We start from the raw sequence: 17,263 nt of genomic DNA on the forward strand, positions 1-17,263 counted from the left end.
TAAAATACTCACTAAATATCATCAACAACTATGAGTTGAACTCTTACTTAAGCATTGGAGTGTCTTTTGCATGTAATCCATTCACTTTTTGGACTCACACGCACTGGAGACTTCGACAAGGAACCACCAGAGAAGACCCTTCAGCACAGTAGAAGTCCCTTCGACACAGTAGAAGACCCTTCAGTGTAAAGGTAAGTGTTCCGTTCATTTGTGACAGAAATATTTTGGCACCCACCGTGGGGCTATGTAAGATATACCCTAATCACCATAATGAAGACATTCACGTAGAGGACCAAATCGACTTGTCCTCAATAGTTTGGAGACTATAGGCTCAGGTCTCTAAAATGTAAAGGCACCACACCGAAGAAGTCATCACCCACCCTTCAACGCAAGAATGCTCACCTATGGGAAGCCCATAGGTCGCAGCAACCTAAGGCTAACCTGCCTGAAAGAGGAGAAGTTGAGTCAACCACAGTTAGCTTACCTAGAGCTACCAATTTGAGCGTGTATTTGAACACTATTCCTTCATCCCTCAACACTTTCGGAAGACAATTGTTGTAGTTTAAGAATCTCTTTGTCCCTAGCATCATGGAGGTGACTCTTCCTTCCAACTAGAAAAACTTGACTATTGAGAAGTATGATGGTACCACAAACACAAACGAACACCTAGATATGTACATCACCTAGGTGAGCATGTACACCATGGATGATGCAATCTCCTACCGGTATTTCCGACGTCACTGAAGAGGCAGACCCTTCATTGGTTCACGTGACTACCCCTCAACTCCGTGGATTCATTTGACACCCTGGTCAACTATTTTGGCACATAGTTTGCCCCTAGTCGACCTCACCACTTGACGTCTATGGCCCTTGTCAACATCTGATAGGAAAAGAGGGAACCATTACAGACCTTCATGGAATGTTTCAATAAGGTTGCATTGAATATTTGAAACCTTGACCAAGCAGTGGCTATGCATCATTTGGCAACAATGTTACGACCAAGACCTTTTGTCAACAGCCAGTGCAAGAAACTGGCATCTAACCTCGATGAACTATGAATGAGAGCAGCTAAGTATATGCAGATGGAGGGGTTGGTTAAGTATAGAAACCAGGTGCGGGCCGATGTTGTGTCGGCCAAAAAAAACAATGACAAGCCCAACTCTAACAAAGCTCGTGATGACGGGAGGAGGGATCGACCACTACGAGAACTGTATTATGCTCAATACATTCCCTTATCGCTAATAGATCCCACATCATGGATCAGGCCTAGGCTATAAATATTTTAACTATGCGAAAGAGAGCTAACACCCCACCATAAGCCGACTACTTAAAACAATGTCAGTATCACAACAATCGTGATCACTCAACGGAGGAATGCAATGTCCTAAAAGAATAGACAGAAGAACGCATTGAGTGTGGCCACCTAAAAGAGTTCATCTACAAGCTACAGTCATGCAGGCACAAGGGAAGGAATAGACCAGAGTCTAGCTAAAGCAGGGACCAAGAACATGCAGGTCAGTCAGAAAGGTAGAGGAGCTGAAGCCGCTCGAGAAAGAGAGAGGAGAAACCCCTCGATCAATCGAGGCTGGTCATAAAAAACATTGCCAAAGGGCCATCGCCTCTGCGTGAAAAAGACACCTTCGCAAGTCCGGTCAATCAATATAATCTCCTGGCACCGAGTACCCAACATGTCGCCCATAACCTTTAAAATAGATGACTTAAAGGCAATTTGTGAATGTGTGAATACATGATTTTGATGATGTCAAAGAATAATCAAACAAGGTTGCTTTCAAGATTACTTCAATAAACATTCAAAGGTTAAGCATTACTTCAAGATTAAGACAAGGTTGCTTCAACAAACAAAGCATTGCTTCAAGATTCATTCAAGATCAGCTTTTGCCTCAAAACACATTGTTTCCAACATATCAAGGCTTTGGTAATCGATTACCAGGCAGTGTAATCGATTACTAGAAGACAAGTTTACAAATCAGCTTCTTAAAAGGGTTTGAAATTTGAATTTAGAATGTGTAATCGATTACCATCAATGGAACTCTTGAAATTCAATTTGAAAAGACATGACCGTTCAAAATATAACTGTGTAATCGATTACCAGAAGACAAGTTTGCAAATCAGCTTCTTAAAAGGGTTTGAAATTTGAATTTTGAGTGTGTAATCGATTACCATTGATGTGTAATCAATTACCAACAATGGAACTCTTGAAATTCAATTTGAAAAGACATGACCCTTTAAAATATAACTATGTAATCAATTACCAGAAACTTGTAATCGATTACTAGTGAAGAATTTTAGAAAAAGTTTTTTGAAAAGACACATCTCTTCAAACCATTTTGAAAAGGCACGAAGGGCTTATATATATGTGTGTCTGACTTCGAAAAGCAAGAGAGAGATATTCTAAGAGAACTTCATTGTCAAATGCTCTCTCATCAACTCTTGGGCAAACACTTGCAAATTTATTGAGAGTTCATCCAGGAACATCAAATTGTATTATCCACTCTAAAGGAGATAAATCTTTCTGTTCATCTCAGAAAGTAAGTTGTAATCAAGAGACTGGTTATCTCTTGAATTGTGAGTTTCCTGAACACAAGGGAAAGGGATTCCTTGGGTGTTCAAAAGTTGTAAAAAGGATTTTTACAAAGTTAGTAAAAATCTCAAGTGGGTTGCTTGAGGACTGAACATAGGTACGGGAAGTGGCCAAACCAGTATAAATCGAGTTTGCATTTCTCTCTTCCCTTATCTCATTTATGTTACTGCAATCAATTTTTTCTTACATGTTTAAATAACATTATTAAATTGATTGTTGCTTCTTCTTCTGCATTTTGAGCCTATCATTTAGAAGGGGGTTAAAAGTTTGTTAGTGGGAAATTTTGAAACTTAATTCACCCCCCTCTTAAGTTATTGAGGCCACTTGTCCAACACAATTGACCTAGTGCAGGATGATCCCATGGTTATTAGTGTTAAGATAGCCAAATGCATAGTTAAAAAGACCTTTATAGACCAAGGAAGCTCGACCGACATCTTGTTTTGGAACACTTTTAAACAAATGGATATACCTGAACCTGAGATCCTACCACATGACGATCTGCTATTTGATTTTACAGGGGGAACAGGTAGGGACAAATGGCTTCATTTGGCTTTACACCGAGTTCGGACATAAGGGCCACTACAAGAAAGGCTAAAAATATGATATATGATAGTGCATGCTCACACGTCGTACAATATACTCATCAGTCATCCCTCACTCAATGCCCTGGGCGTAGTTGTTTCAACCCCTCACCTCGCGATGAAGTTAATGTCGAACGTCAGGACCATCATAACTATGCACACTGACTAGAGGATGACCAAAGAATGCTACATAACCAGCCTTAGGTTACGTTCTCATACAAGGGAGGAAGCCCCAGAAGTTGTCCATTGTGTAGAGGCTAGGACAAAGACTGAAGAAGTGGAGGAACTAGAGCTCAATCTGAGAACAAATGGTGACAACCAAGTGAAGCCAACAGAGGAGATGTCCACCTTCTAGCTCGGACCTAAGGAAGGATAGGTCACTCGGTTGGGAAACCAACTACCTAATGATGACCGCATCCGAATACAATGGGTTATCCAGGAGTACACTGACTTATTTTCATGGTCTATAGTAAACATGCCAAGGATCAATCCAAGCTTTCATTGTCATAAGTTAGTCATATGTAAAGATGCAAAGCCAATAGCCCTAAGGAAGAGAAAGATGGGGGAAGAAAGGTGTTAGACGGTATGACAAGAAGTGGCCAAGTTGACAGCCGCCCAATTCATCATAGAAGTTTACTACTCCACTTGGCTTTCCAATGTGGTCATGGTGAAGAAACTGAACGGGAAGTGGAGGAAGTGTATGGACTACACAAACCTGAATCGAGCATGCTCGAAGGATGTGTACCCACTCCTGAACATCGACCACCTAGTCGATGGAGCAACCGAACATAGGATGTTGAGTTTTCTGGATGGATATTCCGGCTACAATCAGATAAGGATGGATCCCATGGACGAGGAGAAGACGACATTCATCACCAAATCTGTAAACTTTTGTTACAAAGTCGTGTCATTCAGACTAAAAAAACACCAGAGTAACATATCAATGTTTGGTGGACAAAGTGTTCCAGCGTCAACTTGGAAGAAACCTAGAAGTTTACGTAGACAACATGGTAGTCAAATATGACAACTTGACAACCTACTTGGCAAATTTAGAAGAAGTTTTCGGCCAACTCAAAGTATAACATGACGCTGAACCCTAAAAAATGTGTCTTTAGGATAGAATAGGGGAACTTTTGGGGTTTCATACTCACCCACCGGGGAATACATGCTAACCCAGATAAATACCAAACCATCCTAGAGATGAGGCCATAAGCGCAGTATTGGTGAAAGAAGAGGGGAGAGAGCTAAGGTTCGTGTATTTTGTAAGTCGAGTACTACACAAATAAAAAACGAGGTACCAGGTGATGGAAAAGGTAGCCCTTGCACTTGTGAATGCTACTCGTTGTCTCCGCCAATACTTTCAGAGCCATAGAATCATTGTTTGGACTAAATGCCCTATAGCCAAAGATTGCGCAAGCCCAAGTTGGCAGGATGGATGAAGATGTGGTCAATCAAACTTTTAGAGTATGAAATTGCCTACGAACTAAGAGGTACTATCCAGGCACAGGTGCTAGTTGACTTCATCAACCAGCTCCATCCTCCACCACCATAATTCGAGCAAGAATAATAGATGATGCATGTGGATGGCTCCTCCAATCGGCATGGGAGTAGAGCTGGGGTTATCCTTTAAGGACCTATCGACTTGACCTTGGCACAATCATTACGCTTCGGTTTCAAAACCACATGTAATCAGGTCGAGTATGAGGCTTTCCTCGTTGGACTATGACTCGCCAAAGAGTCTGGTGCCGAAGCGATTCCCAAGTCACCCTCGAACAGATAAATAATGTATTTTTCAAGACCCCCAACTCTTGAAATGCTACCATGCGTTTGAGAAACTTAGGGGGGAGTTTGAGGAAGTGCAAGTGATTCATATATGACAAGAAAACAATGACAAGGTCGACGAGTTGGCTCGGCTAGAACCTCCCCTAAACTTGGGCAACTTAAAACATTCATTATTCATTCGGTTCTCGAACCTAGTATCTCGGGAAAAGAATGCTTGCAGGTGGAAGAGGCTCCTTCAGGATGAAAAAAAAGAGATACTCAAGTACTTGAAGCATGAGACACTCGCAACAAACAAGGGAAAAGCCAGAAAAATAAGAACGCAAGCCACCAAGTATACCTAAGTGATCGATAAATTATACATGAGAGGGTTATTCTCACCACTGCTCAAATGTCTTGACCAAGACCAAGCTAACTATGTGCTTCGAGAACTACATGATGGTGTTTGCAGTCTGCATTTTGGAGAGAAAACAATGATCACAAAAAGTTTTGAGGGTTGGATACTATTAGCCAACTCTAAGGACAAACTGCTCAAATTTTGTGAAGAAATGCCTCCAATGACAAAGACATAGAAAGTTGATACATTGGTCAGTCGAAGAGCTACATCAAATAGTCTCACCTTGGTCGTTCACTATTTGAGGAATAGACATTCTCGGACCTTTTCCCATGACTCTAGGGCAAAGGAAATTCTTGCTAGTGGTAGTTGATTATTTCATGAAATGAGTTGAGGCCGAACAACTAGCGAACATTACAACCCAGACCATCCAAAAGTTCTTTGGAGGAATATCATTACACGTTTCAAAATTTCGAATACACTGGTCACAGACATCGACCAAAAATTCAGAGACCGAAAGCTCAATGAATTCTTGAGCAGCCTCAAAATCAAGCATAGGGTAACATTGGTGGAGCACCCTTGAGCCAGCAGAAAAGTCGAGGCAGCTAACAAAGTAATTTTGGGTCAGTTGAAGAAGCTTATGGAAGTCCTATGGGCATATAGGTGCACCCCACAATCTATAACCTAGGAGACTCCTTTCTGGCTAACCTATGGGATGGACGTAATGTTTCCAGTCGAGGTAGGAGAGGTCATTCTCCGAAGACATTACTTTGTTGAGGCTAAAAACAATGAAGCGTTGCAGATAGACCTAGACCTAATCGAACAAGTACGAGAAGATGCAATTATCATGACTGAAGCCTGCAAGCATTGCATGACCCGACACTTCAACTCTAAGCTAGCCCCTTACCAACTTGAAGAAGGTGGCCTACTATGGAGAGCATGCAGAGAAGCTCGGAAGGTGCCTTCAGATGGGAAGTTGGCGGTCAACTGGGAAGGGCCCTTCAGAATCTGACACAATTTGAAGAATGAAGCTTACAAGTTAGAAGAATTATCGGGGAAGGTCATCTTAAAGACTTGGAACTCCATGCATTTGAAAGTCTATTATAGTTAGGTGCATCTTTGTAACGAGTGTCATACTCTTTTTCCTACCTCATTTTTTTATTCCTATAAAAATGTGAAAGGGTTTTTATTGAGGAGGTTTTAACAAGGCGCACTCCGGCAACCAACTGGTAATAAAAATTTCTCCTTATCTTTATCTTTGATTACAAGTTTGTATATCTGTAGACTAACTAACAATTCCTTCCCGAGTACTCTCCTCGGCTAAGGTTGAACTCAAAGACTGACTAACAATTCTCTCCCGAGTGCCCTCTTCGGCTAAGATTGAACTCAAAGACTCACCAACAATTCCCTCCCAAGTACCCCCTCGGATCAAGTTGAACTTGAAAGTTTATTAAATTTATACGGCTTATGATTATCATTCCTTACACTTTAGTTAAAAAATAAACTTACACTTGTGCAAATTCACTTTTATAGTTTTACCACCAAATACACTCTTTAGCCAAGCACAAAGATAACTGAGCTACTATCAATAACATTAAAATTATAACAAGCTAGCCAACACTTGGAAAAGAAATTTCATTCATGATAAGCCGAAGACCAACAACTACGAAAGCAAAAAACCTACACAAAAATTATATGTAAACCTAAAGAGGTCAATCCCTAGGCTCTACATGGTCTTCGTCCTCGGCCCCATCGGCATGTGGGTCCTCTATTGGAGTTGTTAGCCTCTTGTGATGGAGGTGTAGCCAGCCCATCTAATGATCCTTTACTGGGGATTGGAGGTCCTATAACAAGGTCCAAGACTAAGAGGATGAAGCAAGCATTGCAAAGCCTGATTCTAAAGATCAAAGAGAAAGAAGACCAATGTGAATTAAGGGATGCACCTAATTGGGTCACTCTCCTACAAATTGATGAAGATGGTTTAAGGCCAACTTGAAGAATAAGATTTATTTTCATTTTTAATTGTATTTTGGGCCTATTTTTGGACTTGTAATAGGTTGCCACAACCTTTCATTGTTATTTTAAAGTCTTTTAATTATTAGATTAATTATTGGGACTTGGGCCTAAATTAGGGTTATTAGTAGGAATATAAATAAACTCCTTAAACACTTTGTTGGTAGATTTTGAAGATTAATGAAATTTGAGAGTTTCTCTATTGTGAGAGCTTTTCCTTTGTTCTTGGGTTAAGAACGTTGGTTCTACTAGTAGGTCGCAGTTAGGGTTATGCTCATTTTGATAACTTTGGTTCTACTGGAAGGTCACAGTTAGGATCAAGTTCTTTTCTTTTTATACTCGTTTTCAAGAAGATCCTAAGTTATCTCTTATCATCTTGGGTGTAGGGGCAATATATTCTTTAGGGATATCATTAATCAGCACAAGCTCCTAATTATACACATCTTTATTGATGTCAAACACACTTGGGTCGGACACTTCTCACAGATGGAGCACCTATTGAAGGTAGTGGTTGAAACCAACCTCATGTGCATTATATACATCATCAAAGACCTTTTGCTGAATCTATTCCTTATCAGCAGTAGCCTCCTCCGTCTTCATGTTAGTAGCAACCAAGGCCAACCGAAGCCTGGTAACCTCAGCATCCTGAGACCTAACCAAGGCCTTGGCATTTACAACGCGCGTCTCCAACCCTTTGGCCTTGGTTGTCAACACAAGCACCCGGTCTTCCAGGTTCTTGTTGTCCTCGACCAGCTTCATTTTGTCTTGAAGAGCCGAGTTTAGAGAGTCCTCGGCCATCAGCAGCTGGTCCTTTAAGGCGTCGGCGTTTGAGGACCCCTGGTGATTTTGGGCAACAGCTAATGCCTTAGCAAGGAAGGCCAAAAATTGGCCTAGTTTGCAGCGTTGTTGCTCTTGCTCAACCCTTGGTGTCCATGTTTTGAAATCATTTCCGAATGGATAAGACGGTCCGACTGGAAGCTGTTCTTCACCCTCATGGGAGGGCACGACCTTCTGCTGCTTCCGGGGAGCCTATCCCAGTTACTATGATCCTTCCCACTTTTGCTTTCAGGGGAGTGAGGAGAGGTAGTGGCGGCAAAGATGTCATGGCGTCTCCCCGCGTGCGACGTAGCCATAGCACTGGGTCATCATCGTCCCAACCTACCGTTGCTGGCTATGAGTGGGTAAGGGATGACATTTTGAAATATAAGTCCTCCCTTATCTCTGTGGTGAGTGTCGCTGTTCTTCAGCGCTAGGTGAAGCTGGCAAGCCTTGAGGGCTCCTGCTAGTTAGTCATTCAGGCTTGTGAAAGTGATGACTTCCCTTTCTCGAGGGCGGCATTGGGTAGTCCACCCTTCTTTTTTATGTATAGGTGTTTGTTTGAGGTCTTGGGTCTCATTCTTCCCTTGATTGTTTTCCAATGTGCTTTGCTTGAGCACTTGAATGTGGCTCCTTCTCAACTCCACCCAAACAGTTGGGCCATGGTGATGGCCTTTGAAATTTTGTGCCCTTTCTTCAACATCCGACCTAGTGTGTCGGTCTTCTTATTTTTCTTTCAAATGAAGCTGACGGCAAAGATTGGTTGGGTCTCCAGGAAGCTGTTTGAGTTTGACTCAAACGTCTTTCACTGCTTTAAGGACTGTTTCTTTAAGGTCCTGGCCACTGATGTCGTGGCTGATGGTTTGCCACAGATGTTCAATAGGAACGAGGAGCCTTGCTTCCCGTTCTACTGGCAGTCTGACCCTACTAGGTTCAAGTTGTTTGGTGAGGATATGTTTACCCTTGTGGAAAGGATCGATAATGCTATTTTGGAGCAATTGTGGGTCTCGCTCGATCCGCGGGCCATTCTGTCTCTTCCCTTAGCGAGCGATCCCCTCGTTGCCTTGGATAGTAAAGTGCCTAACCTTGTCTTCTTATGTGTCTGAGGTTGGTGTTGGCCAAAACTAACGCTTGCTTGTGTTGTTGTTGCTTGCTTTGCAGGAATTATAGGCAACTTCGCTTGGAGGCCCCTTGTGAAGCAAGTCATACCTATGGGTGGGATTGTGCCACTGTCTACTGCTGCTCCTTCTGTCGGAGAAGAGGGTCAACCTACTGGTTAGGTTGGTCCTGTTGCTCTTGTTTCTGAGGTCACCTCTGGTGCCCTTTCCTCTGTTTTGGCAAAGAGGAAACAAGATAATGGTGTTGGGCTGTCTGGCCCTAAAAATTTGAAGGCCCCTATGAGCCTTTGTGCCTGAGGTAGGCTACATGGTTGACACTCGATACGGGTTGCCATTTGATCATGCAAGATGTGCCTCCAGCTCCACCGACCGTCAAGGCTCCTATTGTTGATGTTGTTGTTGTTGTTACTCTTGCTCCTCCACCTCCTCCTCTTGTGCTTGTTCAAGAGGTCGTTCCTGTTACTGGTGAAGAGAGTGTACTAGCTACTTTGGTTGGTTCTACTATGGTTCCCTCTTCCACCATCGTTGTGCCTTTATTGAATGCTAGTGTGGCAACCACCTGTGCCCCTGTGTTGCCTCCTCCTTCCTCTTCGACTTCAATGGTCCCTCCCTCCACTGCATTGGCTTTCACTTCCACCTCCTCTCACCTTTGTGTTTCCCTAGATCACATCTATACTTCCAATGATGTTGATTCTTTATGGGGCATGGGGTACAAACCCAAACAGAAAAACCTGGTTGGCTTTGTATCGGTCTTTGATAAAAATATCATAAGTCAGCCGAGTTTTAGCATGCTACTAATTTTGCCAAGGTCTTCCTTCAATGAAGTCTGGAAATTCTTGAAGAAAATGGTTAACGACATCAAGAGATGTTGAGCAGAGTGGTATTTTGGGAGGCTGAACTTGCCAAATGGAGGGCGACTACTCACACTGTTTGGAGAGTGGAGCGCCCTAAGGTAGCTAGCACCACCATCACCTTCACTAAGGCCGTAATGTCGAACCGCCAATTGTCTTCTAAAGTTGGCAGCATGTTGGCCAAGTTGCTGCACACCAGGTTGAACAATGATGAGTTATTCAACTGATGCAAGGACTTGCAGGTAAAGAAAAAGAACTTGGCTGGCAAGGTGGAGGATGCTGCGGCAGAGAAGGATGAGCTTGCCAAGAAGGTGGTGGATCTCGAGGCCCTGCTGAAGGAGTCAGAGTCCATGCTGGAGGAGTCCCAGTTGCGGGCTGCTAAGGAGAGGGAAGCCAACAAGGAGCTTGAGGATGAACTATTCATTTACAAGAATGAGGCTGTGGAGCAGCATGAAAAAGGATTTCAAAAGGCCCCTAGGTAGGCTGGGTTCTTCGCCAAGGACCTTGATTTGGGTCTCTTTGACCTTTTCTAGGATATGAAGGATGATGTTTTGTTTGGAAAGGAGGAAATTGCTGCGGAGGAGGCTTGCTTGGTAGACGGTCAGGGCTTGGATTGGAAGCCCTTCGTCCACGTTCATGACTTAAGTGCCTTTAGTCGTTGTGGGTGAGACTTGGAAGGCTCCCTGGTGGGTGGATATAGTGCTACCTTCAGGCTTATGCATAACACTATCATGCTTGTTTTTGGTCTGCCTTGATGGTTACAATTTCCCCAGTCAGGATAGGGAATTTCATTTTCAAGTGGGGTGTGGAGACTATGGCTCCAAGCTCGTTAAATGTCTTCCTACTGATCAAAGAAAAATATGATGTGTCTGCATCAACAAGTAGATACCTTATGGTGAAGCTCCTGGAGAGCTTGTCTTGATCGAAGGTGGTCATTAAGTCCACGTAGCCTCTGGCCTCTACTCTCGCCTGCAAAGCTAAGGAGTGGACCGACGTGAGGGTAGACAGTGTCGGGGGTGACCTTGAGTCTCTGGAAAGTTTTCCAATATAGGATATCAGTGGAACTTCCTTGGTTGATGAGGACCTTGGATACCATGAAGTTTGCAATGATAATGGAAACAACCACAAGGTCATCTTGGTTGATGGGGTTGATACCCTTGAAGTCCCTATCCATGAAAGTGATAGGAGGGAGACTTCATTATAGTGGTGTGTCAACAAAATTGATATTGATGTCCCGGATGGTGTGAAGATGGAATTTTTGGGACTGGCTGGATTTTCCTTCATAGGAAAATCTTCTTGCAATGGTATTGATTACGCCTCTGATCTATTGGGCGGGTTCCTTTTCTTGTGGAGGTTGTCGCTCGCGCTACTATTGTTGGTGTCTCTGTCTTCCTCGATCTTCTACTCTATCTCTTCTTTTGTCTGCTTTGTGGTTCCTATGTTGCTCCTCATGGTGTCCTCCAGGTCTTGCTCCTGCTTGGTGGTTGTTCGACCTTTTGACAAACTAGGCTAGGTACCTAACTTGTATAAGCTCTTTTATCTTGTCCTTTAGGGGCCAACAATCTTCTATGTTATGAACAATACCACAATGATACCTGCAGTATTTGGTTGCGTCTAACCTCGACATGGAAGGTTTCATCGGGGATAGCCTGATGGGTACCTCCAAGTTTTAAGCTTCCTCCAGAATTGTAGTGTGATTGACCGTTATGGGTGTGTAACGCTCGTACCTGGGTCCTTTTAGGAAAGGATGGCGCTTGTTTGGCATGTGCCTCTTGTCCAATTTGTGTAAGTCGGTCTTAGTGTTTCCTTATTGCTTGTCGCGCTTCTGTCCTACTTGCCTATCTTAGTTCCTAAATATGAACATTTCTTCCATCTGGATGTAGTTCTTGGCTCGTTCGCGCAACTCGTCCATGCTACCGGGGGTTTTTTCCACAAACTATCTGCAAACTTGTCGGGCCATAGGGCGAGGAGCATGGAATGCAACGCTACCTCTGGGTCAAGATTTTGGATCTAGACGGCTATGCGCCAAAATCTGTCCATGAATTTTCTGAAAAACTCATCGTCTGGTTGTTACAGACTGACCAAGGCGGTCGGGGTCATGCGATAAGATTTGTTGGTTGCATACTAGGTGCTGAAGCGTTTGACGGGGGTGTTAAAACTATCTATGGACCTAGGTGGGAGTCCACCGTACCAAGTCAATGTCGCCCCCTTGAGGGACGTTGGGAAGACACGACATAGAATCACATCGTCATTAGTGTATAGGTTCGCCTTAGTCAAGAAGGCATCCAGGTGCTTATCTGGATTTGTGGTCCCATCATCCGCTCGAGGTTGAGTGGTTTCCATCCCAAGGGTATATCTGCCTCCATTATGCGGTCGATGAAGGGATGTTGATGAGTAGTCCTCCCTATTGGATGGTTCATGTGGGAAAGACTTAAGTCATTTGGAGTGTTGACTGTGCAGCAGGGGTGTGATTCCCCTTGGGTGCACTCAGGCAATGTGCGAGCAGAGTGCTCTGCACCGTAGGGGCATTTGATATGAGCCTCTAGCTGATCGTGGTCAACCTTTAGCTTTCTCATCTTCTCCTCATTGCGTCGCTCCATATTCGTTAGTAAGGTTTTGGAGTTGCTTAAGAGTATTTGTGTCTGTCATAGCTGCCAGATGAGGATGGGAGTCTTCGAAAGGGGTCTCACGTCTGAGGCCAGATCGAGTGCTAACCATGGATGAACAAGAAAGAGTTGACGAGAGACTGCGGGATATGTTTACCGCAGCCCCACGGTGGCCGCCAAATGTACTTACCAAAATCTAGAGCTTGGACACGTCAGGGTGGACATGGCCAAAGTGGACTCTCGGACTTCGCACATCAACTTTAAAAGGCACCTTTGTTAAGAGGATAGGAGGAGGAACCTGCAAAACAAAGGACTATGTCGCTCAAGTAAGTATATGAGTGAAGAGAATAAATCAAGTATATGCTTAAATGTAGGCTCGAGTAAGCAATATAGAGAAATATGCATAAGCGTGTTTGCTCGTGTGCTAGAGTGTGTGGGATGTGTTGAGGGTTCGAAGGAACATGGTATTTATAGAAGTGGAGTGTAACTATGAGTCCTTGTTTGTAGGGGTTGTTATAGACTTTGCAAATAATTCCTGACTTATAGATAATAGCTGGTAGCTTATAGATAATGTTAAAGATAAATTGTAGCTTAGAGATAAAAATTAGTAGATAATTGTACCTTGTAGATAATGTGTAGGTTTATAGATAATTAACTACCTACCAAGAGATAAAGAGATTCAAATATATTCAAATATTAATAGGTTAGAGATAATCTGTCAGTTAGGGAGTCCGACTGCTAAGGGTTGAGTGTTTGTGTTGTTGTTTCAAGGCTGACATGAGAGTTGACACGTGTCTGGAAGTGCCACGTGGGATGCCACATGTATTTTGTGGACCTTGGACAGTATATATATGTTGTAATGGAAACAACAAAAACACATTTTTTTTCAAAAACTAGGGTTACGAGGGAACCCAACCCCATTTTTCCTTATGTCACTCATACATAAGTTTCATGTTTTAAAGCCGAAAGAGAAAACAAAGGAAACTCAAAGTCACTTAGAAGGAAATATGGCATACACGGATGACAACGACGATTTCAATAGTTCTAGCGGCATGGTGGTTTTGGTTGACAACTACAACTCTTGAAGGAGAAATGCAAAAAATAAATTTGGTAAAGTGATAAGTCTATAGTGTGAATTAAAAAAAAATAACAAGGCTACTTTAGTAAATTTCCCTTATGCATTCCTCTCTCTATCAATTTTCTTCTTACTTGAGTAGAGATTTTATTTTGTTGGAAGTCCCACAGTTGATTTTTTCTCTATCCCAATTTTTCTTTTGTTCCAAATGATAAAAAATCACTTTTTCCTACCCACTTATCTCTTCCCATTCTTTATGAATCCAAACAGTGCGTTAGGGTTGGGTCAAATCACCCATGTATGAAAGGAGTTTAGATAAGATCCTCTCCATTTCTTTTCTTGATCATATGACACATGGTTTGTAAGGAAATAAAGAATGAGATTTAATTCGTTCACAATAAAAGTGACAACACGGTCATTAATAGTATTTTTCTTGCACGATCTTCTGAGTTCTATTTACAATTTCTCTTCTTAAGTCTTAACTCAGTCCTTAATCATGAAAGTCTTTATTGGAAGTTATATAAAAGAAATAGTTATTTATAATTTATGTCCTTATATTATAATTTTGAATTTCTCTATAAATAAATACTTACAATTTTTATGAGAAAAATTATTTGAAGAATTCTTTTTAAAATACTACTTTTTAGAATTATTTTTATTTACATGTTCAATTTTTTAGTCTATGAAAATATATGATTTTTATTAAATTTAAATAATAATAAAAATTCAAGAAAGATTTAAAGTTAAAAAATATAGTATTTAAGACTAACAGCCTATTTAAACCAATACCTTAATTGGTATGAAGATTGAAAGAGTTAGTTTAATTATATAAAAAAATATTACACTCATAATAAAAATAAATTAAAATATAAATAGTTTTCATTCATTATTTTATAGTTTAATAATAAATTTACTATGTTGTTTGCATTCTTAAAATTGAAAGAACAATAGAGATATTTTTAGTTAGTTAATCAATCAAAAGATATTTTTAGTTTTTTAATGTATGATAACAATATATTTAAAAATCAATATTCAAATAATACTTTACCAATTAAATTTAGTGTTAAATATTTAAAATAATCAATTTATTTTTTTATAAAATTAATTTATGTTTAAAATAATGAATGTAATTATATAAAAGTTTTAATAACTAGCCAAATCCTTTTTATTTAACTAAATTAAATGTCTTTTATAAATTTCAGAACTAAGGAGTTAAAAGGATAACTTATAAAATTATATTTAAAAGAAAAGAACGTGCAAAAGAATTTACTTAAGTGATAGTGTTGTTTCACTTGCTTGCATTGTGAACGGATTAAATCCAGTCCTTCATTTCCTTACAGACCACGTGTCATATGTTTAACAAAAGAAACGAAGATGTCCAATTTTGTGTAAGAAATGGAGAGGATCTAAACTCACGTGAAGCAGCGGAGGTTGCTATTGATTCTTACCGACTAACTTTAAATCTTTTTATTTTAATATCATTTTCATAGAAACATAATTTTATTGTATATTTTATGAATGAAATCATATTTTTATGAAAATGGTATTTTAAGAAGAAGAAAAAAAATTAAAGCTACTCAACAGGGGCTAATAGCAAATTGGCAGGGGTTAATAACAATGTCCATGCGTGAAGACTAAATGGGGTTGTTACTTCTTGCACTTCCCATGTTTTGGGCTAATTTTATAGACTTTCTTTTAAAAAATGGACAAGTTACAAAACATTTAACTGATTATTTTTTATTTGATATATTGCAATTTATTATTGATTATAAAAATGTTTTATATTCTCTTTACTTTTTTATTTATAAACATTATTTAAATTTGAAAACACTCTGCTCGCTGATTGTCACTCAATTTAGGTGTGTTAATTCAATAAGCATTTGAAGAAAATATTGTATTATTATTATTCTAAATTTAAGTGTAACGTTATTTTTAAACCATGCCACATTTTATTTCATAAGTCACTCTATTTTTTTTTTGGTTTTAAAAAAAGTTTACATTTTCTCTTTTTTTACTATACATAAAAAAGACAGTTTTTTTACCCAATTACACACTCTCTTTTCTCAATATTTCCAAAATGTACCTCTTTTTATTTTATTTCCCAAAATACATGACTTTTGAGGTTCTTTTGAAAAGTCAGGATTTGCCACCCCAACTTTTGAACGTTGGCTATTTTTTAATTTAATTTTTTTAAAATTTATGTTTTAATTTAAATTATTAAAATAATTTAAATATTATATTATATAAAAAATATTTTTAATTGATTTTTAAAATAATTTTTTATTAAAATAATTTTTATTTGTTAAAAAAATGATGTTATTAAGTATAATTATTTTTCTTATATTATTTAATTTATACAAGACTTAATTGATAATAATAGACTTTATTTGACAATATTTAATTTATATAAGACTTTTGAAGAAATTAAAACTCTCAAATAACAATTGAAAATAATAAAATGAATCTGAAAGATAATAAACATAACATAATAAAATGAAAATAACGCAATGTAATAACAATAACAATTTCAACATGAAGATGACAAAAGTAATCTTAATTCGAAAGGTGTTGTGCAGCGAACATGTCTTCTTGCAATAGTTGGATTATTGATTTGTTGAAAGTAGCTAAAATTTCTATTAAACAAAAACGCTTCCAGTAGTTGGATTCTATTAGCACCTTTAACACTTTTTCATTGGTTATCAACTCTATTATTTGATACTCGATTAACTTTTCTGAATATTCTATATACTCGATTAACAATATTTATTTAACAAAAAAAATTTACAACAAAATAATTAATTTCTTTTTATTTATAAAAAATTAATTCAAATATTAAATTAAAATAAAAATTAAAAATATACGGATTTCAAATCCTCGCAACAAAAAGTTGCACCCATTGTCAGTGATGAGTGGAAGAAAGCGACTTACGGTGACGACGAACGTGACGATGGTGGTGAGAGGGCGCGAACATAGGTAGACGATGGCGGCGGCGTGGCGAGATGCAGAAAATGAAAGAAGAAGAAAGGATGCACAATAGCAAAGCGTGCGGACAGGAGGGAGAGGGTGAGGTTTTTAAAATTTAAGTGAAAGTCAATTTCGTCACTTCACTTAAATTGTTGAGTGCACAAATAGTTGTGCTGGATGCACCTAGCAAAACCCTCTATGATCTCCTAATGGTGGAGGAAGATTGATTCCAACAAAACCGACACATTTAAACAAGATGAGTACCTATAAAAGACACACTCAAATCAGTATAATTTTACTATAGTAACAATATGTAATAATTAAATGCTTGCTTATTATAGTAATATTGATTGTACTTATAAGAGTCTGATAAATGTTAGATTCCCCGACACATGACTCAAGTCCATCCTGGTACAATATTACTTTGTCTTGGTATAACAACATGATAACTTTACTTTGGTTCGATCAAAGTAATATTCGCTTGTTTATAATTGTATCCTAAGGATTGTGCACTTAAACATTGA

The sequence above is a fragment of the Glycine soja genome, chromosome 15 (assembly GCF_004193775.1).
Source record: "Glycine soja cultivar W05 chromosome 15, ASM419377v2, whole genome shotgun sequence".
Lineage (NCBI taxonomy): Eukaryota > Viridiplantae > Streptophyta > Magnoliopsida > Fabales > Fabaceae > Glycine > Glycine soja.